Raw genomic sequence first — 18,167 nt, forward strand, 5'->3', positions numbered from 1 at the left:
ACCTTCCATTAATGTTACACCTTGTCAAGAACAAAGCATATTTAGAATAATTGGAAACGTCGTTGTTTAGTATTGATCAATTACTTAAGGTGCGAGCATGAGCTGGAGAGCTGGTATGTAACAGACTCTGCAAATACTGTCCTGAGGAATTTAGCGAGGTTTGTTATGGATACAGCCCTTATGTGTGATTTATAAATGCTGAAAGCTGCTCTGTCGTATAACACCCCCACCCCTATCGTGCAAGAGCCGATCTCTGCACATTTAATTCTCATCATTAAAGTAAATAAACTTGATTTTGGAATAGTCTCAAGAGCACTTGCTCATGTTCTCAGGAACACTTAGGAAAAGACCCAAGTTTTTGGTAGCCAATATTAAAGCCTCATCCAAAATATTCGTTCCAGCTGTCCCAAACTAGAGTTTCTTCCAGGATGCACTTGGAGGATTATGGGACTCTGGAAGGTGACATGACACTCCAGAGGAAACCATAAAGTCTTCTGGCCCTGAAATATAGAACTGCAAATCTCATTATATTTACTTTATTCATAATCCTTCTGGAGGTAAAATTTCTACTTCTCTCCTCAAAAAAACAAATAAACAGTAAACCTTCTGTAGATCCCTTTCGTTGTCAGGCATAAACACTGGTTTCATGTTTTATAAGGCATCGTAGGAGACATGCCTGCTTTGTATTTGAAATGGCACAAAGTAACTACAGAAATCAAATCATATTATTATCTGGCATCAAGCTACAGTATTAGTTATAGAACACCAGCGGGCCAATGGGCTTATCACTACCAGCAGCACAACCCTCTCTGCACCCCTGGGAATAAAAGGTTGCATTTAACTTTGGTACAGATAGAGGCTAATGGAACTTGTTAATGGGTGAATTAATAGCCGTTAATAAATGTTTAAAAAAGCAAGACTCGAGACTCAGGGTTGGATCAGATCCTGAGGCAGGGACACTTTTAATTCTTTCAATACTTTCTGTGGTCTAAAGTGCTCAAAAATGTCTTCTGCAGTACTTGAAGACTTGTCTTCTGAAACAGCAGGGCTCTATGGGACACTTACCCACTGTATTTCCAACTTGTTCAGTACTGAAGTTCTTAAAATAGCACTTAAGTGTTATCTAGGCTTTGTGCTTTTCACTTTGCAAGGAGTTGTGTCACCCAAAAGGATTAGATGCATGACTCCTCCTGGCTGGCAGCATGCATTTATAATTTAGGCAGCTTTTTATCTAATCGTGGGGCAGCCCTTGTAAATTTTCAAAGAAAAAAATAAAGCTTTAGAAGACATGTTTAATTATAACTTAAGGTATATTTCATAATGTGATAAACAGAAAAAGAAGAAATTGTTGGTTCATAGTCATAGTTGTAGAAGAAATGCACAGAGGGTTAACAGTGATGTTGATGCTGAAGGAGATATCTTTTGCTGGTTAGGACTCCCACATTATCTAGAATTAGCTTATTTTTCACTGCTGCATCCACGTGTGCACTCAAGCGTACAAATTTACTGGACAAAGTAACTGAAGAAAACTGCACATCTCTACTGGAAGCAAAGATCAGCTGAAATTTTTGGTAAACTACAAAAACGAACTACAAAGATAAAACAACTGCTGAGGACTTGCAACTTTTATGTGGCTTTCATACCTTTGTTCCACAGTCCCACTTACTGGAAATAATAAGACAGAAAAGCTTGTTCGGATGCCAACGTTTCTCCTGATTTATTTTTACATGTTGTAGAAACTGAGGTTTAGCCATTAATTTAGTGGCATAAAGCTTTCAGGATTATCAGGATGAGCTATAACCAAACTCCTTGAATGGCTGAGCTGTCAGAGACCATTTTCCATACAACCTGACTGCTGCACTCTCTTCTCCACCAGCATCCATGGAGGTCTCACCTGCAAACATAAGGACTGCATTACAGCAAAGCCCGCTGTGGTGTGTCTCCTCATATCTGCACTAAAAACTTTGGATGTAGCTAAGATGTCTACGATGTCTTTCCCATTTGATCTCACATTTATGTCAGGACCTCAGCTGATAATTTTGCAAACTTCTGCAAATTTTTTTAATGTCTTAAAAATGCGGTCTTCCTTTTGTGGTAAATTTGACTGTGATGGCAATGTTCTGGCATAAAGCTGAATAACATCTTTCCTATTTCTTTTACTAATGGAGATGTTGACGTAATTATTGTGCCATGTCAACATAATGGCTCCAAAATTTTTTGGTAAATATTCAGTTAGTGGATTTGTAATGAATACTTACGACATCATAGATTTTTCCCAGCCAAAATTCTGCTGTGTGAGGTCATATTAAATATACTGAGCTGCATTCACAGTTACTATGCTAACTTTTAAAGGAACATTCATAGAAAAATAATACTTTACTGTTAGAGTGATGGCATTTTCTGCTTCTCAGATGCAGAGACTGATTTTGCAGCCTCTCTGCTGGTAGAACTCTTGTTGAATTTAGTTAGCAGCAAGGTGGTTTTCTATGCAAAGATTACCTAATGTCACCTAAAAGTGTGACTGAGACGTCTCTGCCTTTCTACTAACATAGGACGTTATTAGGCCCTGCCCTGACCAAGAAACTACTCTGAAGAAATACAAGTTCAATAATTTCATGAGCTTACTGCATTATCCTTCCTGTTTTATTTCAATTCATCTTGAAAATTGCTCTCTTTTATTGCTTTTAATTTCAGGAACTCTTTGTGATTTGTTAGCATTTTGTGATGTTCACCATGAGCTGTCTTATGCTATGGCCACATTAGCAAATAAATCAGTGCAATTGGAGCAGATCAGTTGATTAAAGAAGTTGTTGCTGAGAATTCTGCATCCACTACAATCCCACTGTAGTACTGCATGTATTTTGGAGACTTTTCTTCAGAAGAAATTCATTATGGTCTCCTGGGCTAAATTTCGGCACTTTGGTGTGAAGCTGCCCAAAGAGGCAGCTATTGGCTCAAGCCCTATATCGCTGTAAATCGGTTCATGCTCGAAGACAAAATTCCAGTTCTTCCTAGTCTGAAAGGAATCAAACAAGATTGTGAGCTGGTTTGATACATTGAGCAGTGCCAGGGTTCAGGTGGGGGCTTGCTTCCAAGCTACATCCAAAACACACGTGTAGGCACAGGTCAGCTGGCTCTGATTTCTTGTAAGGGAAGCTTCCTGAATTTGGGAAAGTTAGATCTCAGGAAGGTATCTCAAATTCAACAGTTAGAACATGAAACACTTTTTAAAGTGTAGACCACAGTAAATAAATAATAGGTGGCTTAACTGTGCCAGTGCATAGTAGTTCTGCCATTAAAAAGACTAAAAGTTTAAAAGCTTTCCAAGTAAAGTGACTTCACTGGAAAATGAAGTTCCTGGAGAGTGAAATACTCAGAAATTTGGGTAAATTTGGGGAATGGTTTCAGCCAAAATTTAGAAGCTGAAGAAGGACAGCATTTTAACATATAAAACCATTTTATTTTATAGCTGGAAGCTTTTCAGACTTTCAAAACATTTCACTTCGGGTGGGAAGACATAGCTAACTTCTTTTTTAAAGGAAATAATTCTGCCAGAAAGCCAGAGACATTTCTTTCAGTTCCATTTTTTCTTGGTTTTCTTTTTCTCAAAACCACAAAATGGGAAAATCAATTTACTCACCTGCTGTTTCTTATGTTTAATTAGCTTCAGATGCAGAATCTTAAATTATCCTCATCTCCAGGGAGAGGCTGTGTCAAAATTTTCTATAAAGCAGTTTCTGTAAATCAGAGCACTGTATAAATAAAAGGAATATAGAGCTTAGAGAGCTGCTGCTCCTCTGATCCCGTCATTAACCAGAGATGGCTGTATTTTAAAAAGATTCTTGCATTCTGCTTCTGCTTCCAGCCTGAACCAGGAATTTCAGACACTCGATAAAACATGGAGAGAAGTGAAGGTGCGTGATGTTCTGGCATCGCTCTTGCTCTGCCTGAACCAGTTCACCCATTTACTGGCAAGGAGAATTGAACAGGATGAGGCTTTGTGGTCATGCACGAGCAAACACCCCCAGGGACACCACGAAGCCCAGAGCACCGCAAAGGAGCTTGGGTGGCAATGTAGGGAACCGCTGCCGTTGGCTTGGTTCTGTTCAGTGCTGTCAGGCACAACCCACCTTTTTTGATGGTTTGTGCTAAAACTTCTCCTCCTGCCATGCAGCACTGGAGATAGACACAAAGCAGAGTGGGGTTTGGCAGTCGGCTGCCTCTTCTGAAGTCTGTGTGTCTGGCAGAGCTGTGGGACGTGTAGGCTTAGTTCAAGGGTATGAGTGCATAATTTTGCATCTGTGTCATGACTTTAAGGTGCATATCTTGGGGAGGTTACTTTGTAATATGCAATATATTAGAATGTTTAGCAGTAAGCTACCTCTATACTGGTAATTTGAAATCCCTGAACTGGAAATGAAAATAAAGCTAAAAGCAAATTCTCCCTGGTCCTTTAATAGCCAACCATTGTTAGAGGATATTGAAATGCTTTGCCAGGGGGATGCTTCCTTTCTCATGCAGTACAAAGAGACCTGGGCTTAAGAAGATTGTGTGATTTGCCCAGTATTACAGTTTGGTGGCAAATTGGAGCTCCCAACCCCCAGGTCCAACCAAAATTCTCACTATTTCTCCTAGTGATAAGTGAAGCAAAGTGCCATAAATCGGCACTACTTGCACGAGTTTATAATGCTGAATTATCCTGAGGTTTGCAGTAAACTAACAAACAAACAAAAGAAGTGAAGCGAAAGCACTTGTCACAATCTTGCTGGTGAATAGAGACACTCACCAAGCTGATGAAAGGGATAAAATGGTTCAAGAGCACATCTTTACTGTGTGATCCCACTGCACATGATCAGCGCTCCTGGTTTTTGTGGAAGCTTTTCCTAGAATTTGTCTGTCTACGAGGAGACAGAAATACTCTGCCCTAGGGAGTACAATTGCGGGGAAAAAAGCATTTCTTAAAATCCTCAGTAAAAGTCTTGGCGCTTTATCTAGAGCTCATTAGAGAGTTTAAAGAAAACTCAATGTCGTGTTTAAATGCTTTTTCCCCCTCCGTTTTATAGATAGTTAAATGGCACACAGGTTGTGGCTGTCTCAGCCATCAAAAGCTGAGAAAGGAGGTTAAAAGACCCCAGGGGTCCTCCACATTAATTACTACCACTGTCAGTTGGTGTGAAACCATGTTTGGGCCTTTTAGAAAGGAAGGGAGTGTAATTTGTGCCTTCAGTTTGGGCTGAAACAAATCCTATGCATACTGATGGTATACACTCGTGTAAAAACGAATAACTTCTTTCCACTATATTCTTGTAGTTAATCTGGAAAAAAAAATTATAGGAAAACCCCTCACCCTGCCCCAATAATTCCTAGTGAATTTTAGCAACCCGAACTGGCAGAGTCTGTAAAACTGACTTGAATTAATTGGAAACCTAATCCACGGAAATTCTCTAAAAAATGCATTATTCACTCCAGTGTAACAGCAGGGAGGAGAAATGAAAGAAGCAGAGAGGAAAAGCAGAAGCAGCACCTACGGCAAAGGGCTGTCATTTGAATTTCATAACCGAGGGTGAGACAAAGACACCTCTTTGTCCAAGTAAATTACCTTCCGAAAGGGAAAATCTGAAGAAAATACAGGACTACACAGTCGGAGCATTGGGGCTGGCTGGACTGCTTTGCCCATCTTTTACAGTGATGCACAAGAACAACCAAAGTGCAGTGAAGTTTCTATAGCACCGCAGCACAACGCTTGGGATGCATTTGCCCCACAGTCTGCCACTTGATTTTGTCTTTTGTTGGCAGCCTGCTGAGAGATACACACAGAAAAAAGATAAAGCTGAAGGGTACCACAGCCACGAGGACGCTGGCTGGAAATCCCTTCCCACACCTGCATCCTGCCCCATGTCAAAAAAGACACATTATATTTGAGTTCCTAAACATCTGTATGCATGCAGGGAAGTAGTAAAGGTTGAAAAGGTAGAAATTATCTGGAGTAGCTGACAATTGACAATTATCTTGACAACTGGCGATTATCTTGCATTACCTAACAAATATATCTCAGGAGGCTAGAGAAAGACAATTGGAGCTGGAAGGAAAGCAGCAGAAAACCTCTTTTTCGTTTTTAAGAGTTATGTGAAAATCCACAGGCTAAAGCATACTGTTATCTTTTCGAGTTACAACAGTAGGGTTTATACTTAGGAAAGGCAACCTTAAATTACATCCCCTCCTGAGCAGGAAAATGTTTGAGGCTGCTCCGTTGCACAGCCCGGGTCCTGAGCGGGGTGCTGAGACTGAAAACCAACGAAGCAAACCAGGAGAGCAGTTGTCTGCAGGTTCAGAGCAGAACTGGCTCATTGGGATGAGACTAGAGCCAGGGACTGGGCTGTGCTGCAGAGTGCAGAGCATCAGGACAGCAGCTTTGGGTTGTGGGATCTGCTGAATCCACATCATAGTCCTTGTATTTTCACTCGACAATATAATGCTTCTCCTAAAGCCTTTTGTGCTATTCTGCACAGTGCTCAACCTTTTGGAAGAGATACTGCGTTACACCCTGGTAAGGTGTATAGATTGCCTACCAAAATTTGGCACACAGACACATTTTTATCTGAGGAATTCAGTGCTTAAAAATAAAAGAGAGAGAGAGCAAATAATTGAAGTCTTTCTTAGGGGTGAAGAAGCTGAGAATGCAGCCTTGTTGCCACAGAAATACCACCCCTCTTTTTCATCCTCCTCAGCGGAAGCACAGAGAATGTTAAAGCACGGAGCTGCCCTATTATTTTTAATTAGAGCTGCATCCCCAGTGCACTATGACCTGCTTTTTGGATTTGCCACATCCGTGTTTTATGATGTGTAATCTCCCAGTGTCTGCTTCCGTCATCTATAAACTGGGCCGTATGCAGCCACTCTGCTGGCTGTGTGCAGGCATGGGAAGGGGAGGAGGAGGAGGAATAGGCTGTGCTGCCTTCCAGCTGCTCCCTGGCACAGCTTGTAATTCACACATAAACCTGCTCCTCTGCCTACATGTGCACACCTTGCAGGGAGATACAGAGGTTAATTAATTGTTGTTTGAGAAGCGCTTTAAGATATTTGGATGGAAGTGTAACTGAATAGAAAATGATTAATTTTCAGGTTGGTGTAATGCTGATACAAGCAAAGAAGGATAATAGTGGCCCAAATCCACCTTGAGTCCTGGCCTGCATAGGCATACATGAAGAACTTCAGTGTTTCTCAGCAGGAGTGAATGGTGCAAAGGCTGATTTTGCTGTGGCTAGGACTGTGCCTTTTGTTAGGCTTTCTTGGAGGAAAGTGACTGCTTCAGAGAGGTTTAACATTTAAAGATTCTAATGAAAGTCATGTTCTCCATGCCCGACACAGGTTATTTGGTGTTTGGTGATGAGATGGGATACAGGTGTGCCTTAGAAGCAATCCTCTGCAAAGAGCTAAGGAAGGGCCTAATTACTTTCCTCATCTGTGACTGAGAAGCTGATTAGAAGCAGCTGCTGTAGCTCTGGCTGCCCTAGCCAAAAGGGGACGGGGCAGAGGCTGCCTGAGGAACCACTAGATGGAGAACTGAAGAGTCAAGTTTGCTGTTGCTCCTGCTCCTCATCGGGTACTTGTATGCTAAGTATGGAGAGAGGGCCTAGGGTTTTCTCTCCTGTTAATTTGGGGGAGAGCTAAGTTGTGGAGGATGGATGGAGTCTATAGTAGGGTATAGCCTATGGCTCTCTGATCTTTTTTGCTCAAAGAATGGTGAACACGTAATCTACACAGAGAAGCGTGGGTATTTTTTTGTCCCCAAAATGTAATACGAAGAGATAACCTGTGTGGGTATTTTCAGAGCCTGTTTGCAGTTTAAAATATATTTGCTGCGAAAACTCTGTAAGCTTTTCTGTAATCTCTAAAATGTTGGATTAGAAAAAATCATGTATGTGTAATGATCTGAGAAGCTGGCTATGTCTTGTTATTCCAGGAAGTAATTTCCTTTAGTTCCAGTTTACAAACTTACAATAGTAGAGGAAAAACTTATGGAGGTCAAACTCCTTTTGTTTCTCCCACAACAACATTCAGTTTTCTTTTCTGTGAATCTCTTCTGAAAACAAGAAAGGCTTTCAGAATTCAGTGGCTAAGGTAGCTCATAGCTCATGGTTTCTCTCCTATTCTACTGTATGGAAATCTTTCTTTGTGTCAGGTAAGCAGAAAGCATGCTCTCATCAGCTACTGTGATAGGATCTTTTTGACAGATACAACTGTATCCTAGCTCTTCTGGTCACAAAACCGAACAATTGATGTCTAGTTAATGTAGGTCTGATTGCTGGAGCATATGTATGTCGCACTTCTTGCATGTGGTATGAGTACCAGGCATTTCTCTGGTCTGCTTGTGAAGGCAAGAGTAAATTTAAATAACTTCTTTTAATGTGGCTGGGCGAAAGGAAGGAGTGGTATGTCTACAGGTACCTTTCTGGTGGTCTGTTTTGATTGGAAAATCTTGTACTATCTTCCAGGAGCAGCCTGTTAGTTCCTAACATCAGGGTGCTTTGCAATTCCACTCCACTTTCACGAGGAGTCAAAGTTCTAGGTACTTTGTTTAAACTTATTTTAGGCAAAGCTGTGTGTGGAACTTATCATTCTTAGGCGAGGTAGTGCTACAGTATGACTTCATGAACTGTGTGCCTACAAATGTGATAAAGCTCACAATGTGCTTAAATGACTGCGTAGCTGATTGTCCTGCAAATGCAGCAGCTGAAAGCTGTACTGCCCCTCCATTTCCAAGCGCTGTCAAAATCTGCAAATAAGTTTTCACAGCAACAAGGTAACCATTAGTCACTGATGGGAAACATATGTGCAGTTGTGTTGGGCGGCAGTTTTGGAATGCCTAGTTGTGCTTTAAGAATTCTGCAGTTAGTGATGATAACATGAAGGCTATTGTTAATTTGTTCGGTGCAGGATGAATTTGTGGGTGTGAACTTCGTGGTGCTTGGAGGCATGCTACCATCTTGTTGAGGAAGGAACTCACTCTGCTCTTTATCTCAGTTCTTTTGGACAGTAAGATCATGTAGATCCTGAGATTATGCTAAATATGTTTCACTTATCTATATCCATATTTATGGCTTAAATGGTATTGTTGGGGCTTGTACTGCAGTTTCTCCCTGGTTCCTGGAGCTTTCCAGTCAGCTTCAGCTGGTGCTAGGGACTAGGTTGCACCAGTGGTGGTGACGTGCAGCACCTGAGCTTGTAGGATCATTCCTGGCTTTTTTCATTGCAAGTGTGAGATGGTTCCTGATGGACAGCCTAAATGAGGATAAAACAAATGGAGTTGTATGTTGGCAGCGAACAGCACTATCAGAGACCTGCGTATAAGGCAAGGGCTTTGGGGAACAACTCTTGATGTGAGGAATTTTTCAGGGCTTTCCCTGTCCCCTGGGGAAGACTGAGCCCTTCCTTTTTGGGGTGGTCTGCAGGACAAACATTCTATGCCTACTTCTCTCTTGTAGTAAAGTTGCAGCAATGACAATGGTCAGTTAATGGAAAAAGAAGAAAAAGTATAGGAGTGAGTTAGAAAAAGAGGGTAAGAAAACAAAAGGTGAAAGAGGGAGAGGTGTCAGATTTCTTCTGGCATTCATGTGCTCTGAATATAGAGTCTGAATATATTTTCCAGAAGAGGATTTCCCCTTACATTTGCAATTCAAAGCTTCTAGCAAATTCCACTGTTTCCCTTGGCAGTTCTTCAACCTCTGTGGATTTTCCAGTTCTGCTTTTTAGATGCAGTGTGGCTGTCAAACTGCAGTTTTATTTATTTTCTTCCCTGAAGTAATGTGGCTTAAGGTGTATTGTGGCATTCTTTAATGCTTTGGTTCAAAAACTGAACGTGTGCAGGAACCTCATTCTGGTCTGGATTTCTGGTTCCATTTGTGGTCTTTAGGTCTCCTTACATGTTTTACAGTGTTTCCTGTCTTCGTTTATTCATGCATGGGAATAAAGCAACAAGAAGATTTGGGATTCTCAGTGATATGGGTAGCATGTGATGCACAACTACTTCGTTAAAGTAAAATCCCTATAATAAGTTGTTTGGGACATGTTCTTAAAAAAATGAATAACATCAAAGTAGAGAAATAAGAGACTTGCTATGTCACTGTCTTTGCTACAGCTTGGTATAGAAACTCTTTTTTTGTTTTCCTCAGCTCTTCTCCGTGAGCCCTTCCAAAATGTTCTTTCTGGCTAGTCATTTTGAAATCACATAGATAATGTTTACTATGTTCTTCTCTAATGGTAAACAGTGCAGATGGTAGCTCTCACTTTTACTTCATCTAGATCTCCTAACATACACAATGGATGAATATTTATTTTTTTTAAGAGGCTTGGTTTACACACGTTGTTGACAAATAGGAAATATTTTCAGTTAGTTAAACAGGACCACAGTACTGATCACTGAAGCCTTAGTAATCAGGAAAGATCCCTTAAGTTGTAGTGCAGAGAAGTAGCTAACATGTGGCTCTTCAAAAGCCCACATGCAGTGAAGCTATGTTAAGAAAGTGAAAATTGTTTCGACTTGTTCTGAACTGAAGTAGGATCCTGCTAACAGATCTGTTACCAATACGAAGACATGTAGTAAGGCTTTTACTAATTACTGCTGCGATGGGCTGCTGAAAGTATTGGGGATAAGCTGCGGTAATAGCTAATTGTATGTGGAGGCCCAGCAACTTGACCAGGCAAAGTGTTTCAAAGGGCTGCATGGGAGAATTCACTTCATAAGAGGCCCTTTTCAGATACTCTCCAGGTTTGGAGCTCCTTTCCTTTTAGTACACGTTCTGGGAAAACACTTTTATAATCCTCCTTTGGAGTTATTGCAAGCAAATGCAGTGATGGTTCAATGAAAAAGCATGAAAACAGTAATGGAATTTCTTTTCTTTCTTTCTTTCCTAATAGGCCCTTTAGAAAGTCAGGCCATATGTGAAGGCTTATTAACTAGAGGCCAGCTTAGGAAGGAATTGTGGTAAATCACCAAAATGAATTTGAAAATAAACCTAGAAAGCCCACATTCAAGTTCTAAATTTGTACATAAATTTAAAAAAAAAGCCTGTAATTATTTGGCATCTTATGACAGTACCAATAATGTTTTGTGTAGCTTTTATGAGATGGAAATTTATTAGGCAGAAAGTATTATTAGGAAAAGTTTAGAATGCTGCATTTTTCACTTAGAAATAACTTCTTTTTAATAAGGAGGAAACTTTAATTTTTACCTTGATTATATCTTAATGCTTTTCTTGCAAAAAATGTTTTTTTGTAGGCTATGTAAATGTTCTGAGTGACCCACATATGAAACATATAAATACATTAAACTGTTTTATGTAGCTGAAATTCTGCAAAAGTTAGGACAGGAGGTGGGGGGGGCTGGAGGTATTGTTTCTCTCTCAGTGTACAAGGATTTTCTAAAGAATTCCAAAATGTTCTTGGTCTACAAGTTTTTATCTGTTTATACTTGTTCATAACACATTACAGATATGTACATTGTAGGGCTATCTTTTTTTTTCTTGCTCTCGTGCCAGCATTAAGTAGGAGGGATGAATAAACTACAGAAATAATGAGCAAATCTTAAGAAGATTTTTATGTCCAATTCAGTTGTTATCTGAATTTTTTCATGGATTACATGACTCCTTTGTTCAAAGGTCTCTCAAAATTGTTATTTCCACCCTCTCATCTTTAAGAATCAGCTGGCTGTTCTGTTGAAGGGTAAAGTGAAGAGCTGTTAATTGTTTGCTTAGCTTAAATGAGTAATACCTGGAAGGCTGGTGTAAATTCATTGTATTTCAGAACAAATCTACATTGTATACATAGTTTGATTGTGTCCTTTGGAGAGAACATATTTGTTGTTTCCTCCCCCAAACTGCTGTTAGCTACAGCATGGTCTGTCTGGTTGAAGTAACACCTCTTTACATTAATCACTTTTTCAGATTTGAACATTCTGACAAAACAACCTACAGAGCACAATTAGAAGGACTTGAAATATATCTTTGATTCTGAAGCTTTGGAGCAATTTAAACCTTTTTGTAGCTTTTTTCTTTTATTAACTCATTATTTAAAAATCTTATTGCTGAAACATCTTGGAAATCCCAAATAGAGCATTTTAATAGAAAGTAATGAGAAGGATGAACAAAAGAGATTTTCTATGGTCTACAGATTCCCTTATGTATCATAAAATAGTGATCTTGCTTCTAGTTTACAAAATCTTTAAAGACTTCCTTTTTGAAAGTCATTCCTCATATGCTACACTTCTTAGATTGCTAATAGATAATGTAGGCTATTAGATTTTTCTTTAACTGTCTCAGATCAGCATAGTACATCTCTGTACTATTTTCCCCTTGGGATTAAAATTTTGCAGAGTTTCCTGCAAACATCTGCTGAAAACTAAGGATTTGGAATGAGACTGTAGGCTAACTGGGAAGAACAGCAAAATAGCTTAGTTTGAGATGGCAAGAAATAGCTGCTCTTTTCGGACTATATGTTGGTAAAGGAAGAAGGAAATGGAAAAGAACAGCACAAAGAACAAAAACTAACAGCAGCCTAGTAGGAGTAAAAGATTCTTCATTTTTATCCTTATCTCAGAACATATTGGACTCCCAAATCTTAATTTATTGGAAAATAACTTCATTTTGGTGGAGAAATTAATTTTAGGTATGTATTTTAAGCATAATAGGCAGTGTTTATTTAGGAATTTGTCTTCCCAATCTTTATTTTACTGGACACGCTAATTGAGCACATCTCTGTGGTTCTTTCTGACACAGCACAAATTAGCTAGCAACTGCGAATTAACATAGATTTGGCTACAGATGGAAGTGCAAGGCAAATCATCACAATTATGGTTTAAACCTATTAATGTTTACAACTGTTGTTTTAAATTAGGTTTGTTTTTAAGTAGGTTGATTGTGAGAATCCTTTTGGGTTTCTGAGATGAAAGAAAATAAGCTCATAACTAGTTACCTGTGGCATGGATAGTCATACCTTTTGATTTAAGAAAAAGATATTAATTGCAATATAGAGCTACACTAAAATTTCAGTTATACTAGTGAAAAAAGATTGTTCTCTTCCTATTATCACTGTTTTGTAGAATTATATCTCAATAGTGTTCGTTGCCTGGGCTTCTGGAAAAATCCAACATATTGTTGCATATTTAAACATGAATAAATGAACCCTTATCTCTGCTTTCTCTATTACTTCCAGTGCATCTTAAACAGAGCACCTACGACTGAGTTCCCAATTGAACCTCTTTAATCTGATTTCTTTTTTTCTTCCAAGAACACTGACTGTAAAAATGGACTAATGAGTGTGCTGCAAGGCCTGGACAGGTGTTAAAAATTGAGGATGCTGAAACAGCTTTGAAGCACTGTGTTCTGCTACTGCTGAGACAGCATGCTGTGTTTGGCAAACAGCTGAATATAGGAGGAGGTGAGGTTTGGCCTTGGTGTTTATATCAGACAATGAAATTGTATGATGTTCCACCATCCTTGGTGTTAAGATGAACATGCTCTTCTGCAGCACAAGCTTCTCTGTGATCTCATGGACTATACTCAAACACTCTGCTATGCTGGACTTGATTGCATTTTCAAAAGAAAGAGAAAAATGAGTGGTTTAAAAAAAAAAATTCCCTCAAGGCTACAGCTCTTGAAGAGATCCTTCATTTTCAGAAAAGATTAATGAAGGGTAACTTGTTTAAGTAAGAAATCTATTGCTTGCTTCTGAAGTAGAGTTCAAGTGACAAAATTGTCTTTTTTTGGCTTACAGGGAAAAGCTTTGCTATACGTTGAACATTTTTTCCTTTTTCTTCCAACTTTTAAAATATGAATTTCCATCCTCCTCTGAAGTGGAATATCGACAAAGCAAGAGGGGTTTATTCATGGTTCAAGTGCATCTCAACAAACTGTCCATGCTCTGCATCAGTTTTGGTATGGGAGCCATTAGTCCCATGTCTAAGAAGCTAATGCCAACTTAACACCCTTCCCATTCTTGACCTCAGTCCTTAAGAGTTTATGAAGGGTAGCCGTTGCCATGACTGTGTAATGCAGGCACATATACATTTAGAACACTTTTGAACAACTTCTGGTTCTTTGACTGTTGCCCACAAAATTGTTCTTAAAGAAGAATGAACTGAGGCTTCTGAGAGGCCTGAGTGATTAAGAGTTGTGTGATCTATAACAGCAATAAATGCAGATGGCCTCCAATGATGAGACACTTAGCTAGTTGTAGTGCCGGCATTCAAAACTTCAGTATCCTGAAGTCAGTCTTCAAAGGTGATGTATTTAATGAGCCACTGCATAAAGGTTACACATGAGTGCATTTGATAGATTATTTTGAGGAGGAAAGTCGAATTTAAAAGTATGATTTTGGAGAGTTTTTTTTCTTTAAATGATCTGTCATTAAGCGTGTTTCTACTTGACCATGAAGTCATCAGGAATTTTGCTTTGTTCGATCAGTTATGGCACTACAGAGGGAAATATGCTGACTTGCATGCTGCTTGTTTCTGCTGTGCACGCATTCAATATTTCACATGATAACTTTAATAAATTTCATGCCTCCCTTTAGAGGGACAAGCCAAATAAAGAAACATGTTTAAAATCTATTTTTGGTTAACAATTAACATGACCGAGGCAAGTTTCAGACAGGATAGTGGGAGGTGAGAAGTTTCCAATGTCCTGAGGCATCCAGTTCCCCTGATGTTTCATATATGATAAAATTGCTGTTTCTAGGTGAAAATATTGCCAAATAGCTGCTGGCTTTTTATATATAAGCTACAGAGATGTAACAGTGCAAAATAAATTTGATAAGCTGCGTGGAGGCAGAGTGAGTTGCTTATGCTCTTCTTTTGGCTAATTGCTTGTATTCACCAGTTAGCAAGAGCTCTCTCCAGTCTTTTTAAACTAAGTGCTGCTATGAATCATTTTGTGCATAGTGGCCAGAACTTAATGAATATATATATTTGTAAGCAGACGCAGTAAAACACTTCTGCTTCTATCTATTTTAAATAATCTGGTTTCTTCTTAGAAGGGAGATGCAAAGAGGAAGAAAACCTGAGCAAAAAAACCCAAACTAACGATGTAGACGTTGCACATATTTGAAGTGAAAGGGGAATTTTTTCCTGCTCCATAATGACAGACTTCCTCTTCTGCTAGGCAGCCTTGGCTGATGAGTGTTCAGTCCTTCTTAAAATACTTTTGAGCTGTTGCTTAATGAGATCTGTTTCAACCGATTGAGCTGCTGTGGGAATATTTGATGGGATGACCAGCTTCACTTGGTGGGACTTTGGAATAAAATGAAATAGTGAGTTAGCAGATGGCGGTGCCCTCCTAATGGCAAACAGCTTTTAGGTAGGAGGGTTGGAAAAGCTAGAGAAAAAAAACACAGACGCTGCCCTGCATCTTGCCATGTAGGCAAGGAATGGTCGAAGGAAAACACTACTTTTGTGCTCTCATCTGTGACCCTTCTCCCTGCCCTCTTGGAGTGGCTACAGGAAGGGACTGTGGAGCCAGAGCAGAAAGAAAATGTGAAATGTGGTTCTCTCTAGTATAGAAGTGTATAATTATCATTACCTTCCTTGTAATGATGCTATGTTCTTTAAGGTAGCTGCTCACCTGTGTGGAGTGAACAAAACTAAATGCTCCTCTTGGCCCTTTCTTGGAGTGTATAGTAGCTCTGAAGTTGGATATTATGCATTAAAAGCTGTTTATTTGTTATGTCCTGTAAACAGAGGTAATTGCCTTGAGTGTCGTGTTGGTGCTATGTGATACAGGGGAAACATACTAGTCTAATAGACTTGCATTTTAATTATTCATACTAATCTAAGCAAAATGCACTCATGGCACATTTCTTTCACTCCATATTCACCTTCATCTCGTTGTGGAAAGCTCTGAGGAGGATGTGGCGGCCATCTTGTCTCAAAAGTGATCCCAGTGCTTGTTATGAGGTACATGTGGAGAGATTAAAATGGCTGCCTCTCCTTGTGCTGTCTCACTGAAACACTGATATGAGTGGCACAGTGCTGTGTGTAAGGTGCTAAACCTCTCAGACTCCTAAAAATTTGACGTAATAACTTATTCTTTTCGTAGTCTGAGAGCAACATACCAATTTGCCTGCAGTCCTTGGGCCTAGTCAGCAGAGATGCCAGGCTGGAGGGCTGTGGCAGCTGACTGGAGGCTGTAGTTAGCTCCTACTGTAGGAATTTGCATCAGAACATGGCCCTGAGCATCTCATCTAGATCAAAGTAGAAAGTGCTGTTCCACAGGCAGTAGCGAGGCTTAACTTTGTTCCTCTCTCTCTTGTGTCAAACTTCTCTCTGGGATGTTTGGCAGAGTCTGTGCCAACCCTCTTTTGAAAGCTGTTCCTCTCAGTAACAAGTCATCATGAGTTTTGCTGTCTCTGTGTTAAATTTTCTTGCTGGCACTGTTGATGTCCCTGTGTTGTTTTTTGTTTTGACTATGCATCACAGCACTTGGGCCTTAACAGGCACTGGAAAGTACTCTGAGTCTGTTCAGGTTGGGTGAGCATGTCTTACTGATCTGTATTCCAGGGCAGGTGCCCTCATGCCATTTCTTGTATATCTCAGCCTCTCACTTTCTCTGGGCATGGGCAGTTCTTGAAGTTACTTCCCCTATGCTGTCAAGTTTTCCATTTCAGTGTCCCTCTGTACTGTAATTCTTCTTGGAAAAAGTGATCTAAAGGTACTGTTGTTATATGTAGATGATGTGGTAACAGTTAGCAACCTCAGGTCAAGGGCCTGTTCTGTTGTCCCTACATCCCCAGAATGCAGGAATATTCTCTGACAGAAGAGTCATGCTAATGAGGAGGGATTGACAGAATAAAGTGTACAAGACACTTGCAGGTGTCCTGAACCTGCAGATTTCTGCACAGATCTTAGACTCCACTTTGTTGTTGAAACATGTCTAAGGTATTGGAGTTATGAGTGTCCTTAAAATAGTCTGATCTGTGCTGTTTCAACTTCATGTGAGGCATGTATTAACCTCATAGACAATAACAGAACCAAAAAAAAACACCACCATGTACTGCCTTCTCTTATCCTCGGGAACCAATTCAGGGAAAAATCTTTGTTTACTATTAAGTTCTAAGACAATCTTATAAAAATAAAATATTGAGGCCCTTGTGTGATCATCTCAGATTTAAATGACAGGAAATTAAAAGTTAAGGTTGCATCTGAGTCATTGTCTCAGAGTAGTACACTTGTAAGCGAATATGCAATAGTGTATGTGGTTCAAATGCTCTGAGCAATTGAATTGTTCAGTTCCTAATACTAGCAAATAACAAGTATTACTTGCTCTATATTTATGAATGGATATTAAATATTCATCCCTGCTTAACTGGGTCCTGTGGTGTATGTGCCAACAGCTCTACATCTTCACAGTTCTTAATGGAATGGCAATAATAGGGACTCTGTTATTCAAGATTCATATTGAAACAATTGATTTGTATTTAAATACAGTTGAATTCTAGTCTTCTTCATTCTCTTGAGTATTTATGGTTTCTGGAAGGTAGGTTTCACTAACAGTTCTCTCAGGAAAGATATTTAAAAAAAAAATCATTTTAAATAGGAGTACCTCTGGCTCTGATTTGAGGTTTCACAGTATGACAGGCAACAGAATAAATAGATGTTCTTAATTTTAAAGAAAGCAAACTTAACTTTCACTCTGGAAAGCATTTGGAAAAATGATGCTTACTTTTTGAAACTGCATCCTTTTGTCTGCGTGTCCCTCAGCAGTTTAGCTGAGAAGATGCACAACTCTAATCCATTTGATGATGCTTATCAGCTTGCTGTTTATGCTTTCAGTTGAGGGCATGTATGGTATATTGTGTACTGTTATGACTGCTGGTGGTGAGCTGCAGCTTGCTTGTCTTGCACTTAGAGCTGCTCTGGGAGAGGTGAAACCCTTGGGGATTACCAGGCAGGTTGCTCCATGGCTTACAGGGAGGAAGGATTTTGGGAGGTGCAAGTAGGCAGTCTGCAGCAGCAACCTTGTCCGGGATGCTGGTGAGTGGAGTAACCCCAAGCAAGCTTCACAGGTGGTGGAAAGGAGGATGGTCTCCTGAGGACTCAGATGGGACTGTAGAAATCTGAGACACCGAAAGTCTGAAGCAAAAGGCTCATCCTATGTGTTAAGATAACTTTTATTCGA

At 39.7% G+C, this 18,167-nt stretch overlaps 1 long non-coding RNA gene across 1 annotated transcript; it reads right to left on the minus strand.

Annotated features, from left to right (window-relative positions):
- LOC110403878 lies at positions 1,641 to 17,039 on the minus strand. The gene is made up of 3 exons (XR_002441880.1): positions 15,868 to 17,039; positions 3,641 to 3,752; positions 1,641 to 1,894 (listed from the first exon to the last, which is right to left on the minus strand). It is a non-coding gene; the product is annotated as an uncharacterized LOC110403878 (long non-coding RNA).

Source organism: Numida meleagris, chromosome 9 (assembly GCF_002078875.1).
Source record: "Numida meleagris isolate 19003 breed g44 Domestic line chromosome 9, NumMel1.0, whole genome shotgun sequence".
Taxonomy (NCBI): Eukaryota; Metazoa; Chordata; class Aves; order Galliformes; family Numididae; genus Numida; species Numida meleagris.